The 5,806-nt window shown below is 49.3% G+C and overlaps 1 long non-coding RNA gene across 1 annotated transcript; it reads right to left on the bottom strand.

The window, feature by feature from the left end:
- Positions 1 to 1,577: 1,577 nt before the first annotated feature.
- Positions 1,578 to 4,223, bottom strand: LOC140460888 (uncharacterized). Its single transcript, XR_011954374.1, has 2 exons — positions 3,481 to 4,223; positions 1,578 to 1,651 (listed from the first exon to the last, which is right to left on the bottom strand). It is a non-coding gene; the product is annotated as an uncharacterized lncRNA (long non-coding RNA).
- Positions 4,224 to 5,806: the final 1,583 nt, after the last annotated feature.

Raw genomic sequence — 5,806 nt, forward strand, 5'->3', positions numbered from 1 at the left:
GCTCTGATTGGCAGGAGGACCAGGCACCTTCCATTCCTCCTGGGTTCCCCATTTGGTCAATCCCCAGACATGGCGCCTCCTTGACCAGGAGGCTCACATGTCAGCTGCCCAATGGGAGACAGCCGGCCTGGAAATATGGGGATTGTACCTGAAACAACCCCACAGGAGGCGTGTTACCAAGTTACCCTTTATTTACACGTGCAGGAACCTTGACACTGGTCTGGTTTGCTCCGAGTGAGAAGAACCCCTGACACGCCTGTTTCTGTCAGCCAGGGCTCCCCGACTGGACAGGTTAACAGCCCCAATCAAGGAACTCATATTCTGTGCGATCCACCTGACTGACCACCACAGAACCTTGTACTACTGTTCACTGAACACTCTTGTTACTTTACTTTACAGTTTAATGATCCACCTCTCTTTTGAATGCCATAATTGAATCTAATTCCAACACACTCTCTCGCAGACTATTCCAGAGGTCGAAGTATTTTCCAATCATTAATGAATTACGTTTTGGATCGCTCTCCAAAATATTTCCTATGGACTACTGCTTCCAATCATTTGCAGTAATTTCTTCACATGGACAAATTTACAACTTAGTGGATTTATTAAAATTTTTATTCATATTGGGGTGTCACAGTGCTTAGCACTGCTACCTCACAGCGCCAAGGGACCCAGGTTCAATTCCAACCTCAGGTGACCATCTGTGTGGAGTTTGCATGTTCTCCCTGTCTACATGTGTTTCCTCCCACAGTCCAAAGATGTGCAGGTTGGGTGGACTGACCAGACTAAATTGTTCAGTGATGTGTAGGCTAGGTGGATTAGCCATAGTAAATGCAGGGGGATGGGGTGATCCTGAGTGGGATGCTCTTTGATGGGTCAGTGCAGACTCAATGGGTCAAATAGCCTCTTTCTGCACTGTAGGAATTTTATGCATCTCTGTCTGATGTCTTGCACATGCTCCTTTCAGAAAGGGATATTTTGCTGTCATGTTCAGTACTGCAGTGTCTATATTTTCACACATACCTCTAAATTATATTTGCATGAAATTCTCCCCATTCCATTGTATTTTATCTAGTATTCCCCCTTCCATGCCTTATCAATTTTTCCATTACCTTGACTTATGATCCTCTTTTCTTTATATATTATTGTAGACTGACTAAATCTAGTTACCATGTCTACAAAGTGTAAGATGAAAATGCTTTTTTTTTCCCTGATCCCATACTTTGGTGAGTCCATTACTAAAGGGGTAGTGGTAGGGGGAAGAGTGGAAATGAGGAAACTGGTGAAATCTATATTGATCCCATGTGTTGGAGGGTCCCATAACAGAAGATGTCAGGTAGCTTGAGTTTGGTGATGGAGGCAGTGCAGGACTCATGTCCTTGTCTGAGTGGGAGGGGTAGTTAAAGTGCTCAGCCACCGGGCGGTGGGTTCATTTAGTTCAGATGTCCCAGAGGTGTTCCACGAAACGTTCCGCAAGTTGGCGTCCAGTCTCCCAAATGCAGAGAAGACAACATGGAGAGCAACTGACACGTAAATAAATCTTTTAAATAAATTGGATAAATCTTAGCCTGCCAGAGTTATTTTCTAAAAGATTTTAATTAAATTGGGTGACGGGATGAAACGGTTTGTTGGTCAGACTTGAATCAGCACCCTGAAATGAGACAAAGCCATTAATATCAGTGAACTGCTTTTTTTTTGTTAAAGGCACAAGCTATTGATTTATTTTCACAACTTAATGGTATTCACACCTGTGCATTCAATGTCAAACTCTGACTTCATCAGAAATGAAGTTTTGCCTTAAATTTTGTCTTACACTAGTCTGACAAACAAGCTAATAGCACACCAAGTCTGATTGAAATTAAATTTGACTTAAGAAAAAGTTTAAAATCAAGATGGGAGATAACTAATGGGGGAAGGGCAGAAGGCAGGAAATGCAGAATCATAGAAGGTGCTCCTCCACCTGATGAAAGAGCGACACTCCGAAAGCTAGTGTTCTGGATTAGTGGTGCTGGAAAAGAACAGCAGTTCAGGCAGCATCCAAGGAGCAGTAAACTCGACGTTTCGGGCAAAAGCCCTTCATCAGGAATACAGGCAGAGTGCCTGAAGGGTGGAGAGATAAATGAGAGGGGGGGGGGGGGGGAAGAAAGTAACAGAGTACAATAGGTGAGTGGGGACGGGGATGAAGGTGATAGGTCAAGGAGGAGGGTGGGGGAAGGTAGCAACGAGTACAATGGGTGGATGGAGGTGGGTTGAAGGTGATAGTTCGAGAGGAGGGTGGAGTGGATAGGTGGAAAAGAAGATAGGCAGGTAGGACAAGTCATGGGGACAGTGCTGAGCTGGAAGTTTAGAGGTGGAGGAAGGGGAAATGAGGAAACTGTTGAAGTCCACATTGATGCCCTGGGGTTGAAGTGTTCCGAGGCGGAAGATGAGGCGTTCTTCCTCCAGGCGTCTGGTGGCGAGGGAGCGGCGGTGAAGGAGGCCCAGGACCTCCATGTCCTCGGCAGAGTGGGAGGGGGAGTTGAAATGTTGGGCCACGGGGCGGTGTGGTGGATTGGTGCGGGTGTCCCGGAGATGTTCCCTAAAGCGCTCTGCTCGGAGGCGCCCAGTCTCCCCAATGTAGAGGAGACTGCATCGGGAGCAACGGATATGATAAACGATATTGGTGGACGTGCGGGGTGAAACTCTGATGGATGTGGAAGGCTCCTTTAGGGCCTTGGATGGAGGTGAAGGTGTGGGCGCAGGTTTTACAGTTCCTGCGGTGGCAGGGGAAGGTACCAGGATGGGAGGGTGGGTCGTAGGGGGGGGGGGGGGGGGGGTGTGGACCTGACCAGGTAGCCGCGGAGGGAACGGTCTTTGCGGAAGGCGGGAAACGGGGTGGGGGGGGGGGGGGGGGGAGGGAAATATATCCCCCCCCGGGCGGTGGGCTCCGTTCGGAGGTGGCGGAAATGTCGGCGGATGATTTGGTTGATGCTGGAGGTTGGTAGGGGGGGGGGGGGGTGGGAAGGTGAGCACCGGGTTGGCGGGCGAGGCGGGCGGGGGGGAAGGGTTCTGTCCTTGTTACGGTTGGAGGGGTGGGGTCTGAGGTGCGGGATGTGGAGGAGATGCGTCTTTAACCAGGTGGGAAGGGGGGGAAATTGCGGTCTCTGAAGGAAGGAGGCGGCCATCGGGTGTGTCCTGTGGTGGGACTGGTCCTCCTGGGAGCAGATATGGCGGAGGCGGAGGAATTGGGGAATACGGGATGGCATTTTTTTTTTGTTTTGCAGGTGGGGGGGGGGAGGAATTGGGGAAACCTGTTGGGACCATAACCCGGTGTTTGTGTGTGATTTTTTTTTTAAACTTTGCACACCCCAAAAATCACTGCTCCAGCTGCAACTGGCTCAATATGAAACACACACTCTTTTGACCTGATCCTCCGGTTTCAATGTAAAACCATAGCCCCATACAGTAGGTACCATTTAAATAAGTTAATATGATACAAGCCTTGAGCAAATCCAGCCTCCAGCCGGACCCCCCGCTTCTTGGAGCTCGGACCTTCCTCCAGCTCCGGGGGGTCGTCGAGCTCCTGGGCTCCGGCCGCCGCCGAAGAAGAAGAAGCCGCGGGCGCCGGCTCTCTCTCCTCCACCGCCGACATTTTTAAATTTGTTTTCTCGTTCACCCGGTAACCGTCACCTCCCCCTTCCCGGGCCCCGGAAATTATACAAAAATAAACAATAAACCCCCGCCCCCACCACCGGGGGACTGTCTCCTTTTCTTCACAACTTTTTGTTTGAAAAGTTCCGGCTTTAATTTGAAATGTATTTTAAAGGTATTTTCTGAGGTAAACGATGCCTGTCTGCCCCCCTCCCTCCGTCAGAAACCGCCCGCTGAGTCGATGAGAAAACCGCAGCCTCGCACCGCCATCTTTGTTTTTCTTCTTCATTCCGTCTCCCCCCGCCTCCTTCTTCAGTGACGCGCGTCATCCGCGCCTCCTCCAATCAGAGCGCACCTTACTCCAGCTGACCAATGGCGGCCGGCTTTGCGGTCGCCGTTTGCCCCACTCCCCCCATTCCCACCCCGCCGAATGCCGCTCTCCGATTCGTCCGCACTGACCGCCGGTTTTGGGATGGGTGGAGAGGGCTTCAAGCCTCCGCTCCGACCTCGCGCCGCCATCTTTGGTTGTTCTTCTTCTTTTCCGTCCCTCCTCCTTCCGCGTCGCGCGTCATCCGCGCCCCCTTCCAATCAGAGCGCACCTTACTCCAGCTGACCAATGGCGGCCGGCGCTGGCTGTTACTGACAGGCTTTGTGTCCAATCGCCAATCTGGGATAAAAAAAGGCGGGAGCCACAATTGTCTTTGTCCCTGTGACTGCAACATCTCACTCCTTTTGTGTGTCTCTTCCTCAGGGGAGGGGGAATCCCAAACTAGAGGGGCACAGGTTTAGGGTGAGAGGGGAAAGATTTAAAAGGGTCCTAAGGATTAGGGGGAAAAGAAGTGTGAAAGTTAATTCACCTCAAGAAAAGCCCTGTCTTAGGACCTGAACAATATGCATTGTTCACAGCCTATTACTGACTCATCAGGAAGGATGTGGTGAAACTTAAGAGGGTTTAGAAATTATTTACAGGGAGGTTGCCAGGGTTGGGGGGTTTGAGCTGCAGGGAGAGACTGAATAAGGCTGGGGCTGTTTTCCCTGGAGCGTCAGGAGGCTGAGGGAGGGTTATAAAATCATAAGGGGCATGGATAAGATAAACAGATAAGGTTCTTTTCCCTGGGATGGAGGAGTCCAGAACCAGAGGACAGATTTAAACGGGACGTAAGGGGCAACGTTTTCACGTCTCGGTTGGTGTGTGTATTGAATGAGCATGGACAAACGGGTTGTTTCCATGCTCTCCAACTCTATGGTTCTATGCAGGTTTGCTCACTGAGCTGGGAGGTTCATTTCCAGATGTTTCGTCACCCTACTAGGGAACATCTTCAGTAGGCATCAGATGAAGCATTGTACATGATTCCTGCTTTCTATTTACATATTTGGGTTGGTAATGGAATTTCCTGTGGAATGCCATGCTGCTAGAAATTCTCGTGTGTGTCTGTTTGGCTTGTCCTAAGATGGATGTGTTGTCCCAGTTGAAGTGGTGTCCTTCCTTATCTGTATGTAAGGATATGAGTGAGAGAGGGTCAGGTCGTTTTGTGGCTAGTTGGTGTTCATGTATCCTGGTGGTTAGTTTTCTGTCTGTTTGTCCAAAGCATTCTTTGTTACAGTTCTTACATGGTTTTTTTTACAACAAGCAAAACTAATGTCATTTACAAAATACAAAGGAATCATGTAGGCTGCTTCGCCTGAGGCCTACTGAAGATGTTACCTAGTAGAGTGACGAAATGTCTGGAAATGAAGCTTCCAGCTCTGCGAGCAAACCTATATCCAGAACCTCAACCTGAGCTACAAATCTTCTCAAGACTCTATGATTCTATTTCTACATAGTCAAACCAATTTCACAAGACTAAGAGTAGACCATTCACCCCTTACAGCCTGTCCTCAACCATGGCCTAACTGCGCATATTTCAACACAAGTTCCAGAAAGCTGTCTGCAGCTTTTTTATAAAATTGATAGTGATGTTTCTGAATATTATCATTTTTGCTATTGTCAATTTTAACGATCAGCCATTTCTCATGCACCCCCATCTCCCATGCAGAGTAACCACCATCCATTCTCTGTCTATTAGAAGGGCTTGAGGCATGAGAAAGGACGGGGATGGGGGGGGGGGGGGGGAGAGGGGGAGGTGGAAGAAGGGAGAGAGAATAGACAGGGAGGCACAGAATGGAGAGAGAGAGA

Source organism: Chiloscyllium punctatum, chromosome 36 (assembly GCF_047496795.1).
Source record: "Chiloscyllium punctatum isolate Juve2018m chromosome 36, sChiPun1.3, whole genome shotgun sequence".
Classification (NCBI taxonomy): domain Eukaryota; kingdom Metazoa; phylum Chordata; class Chondrichthyes; order Orectolobiformes; family Hemiscylliidae; genus Chiloscyllium; species Chiloscyllium punctatum.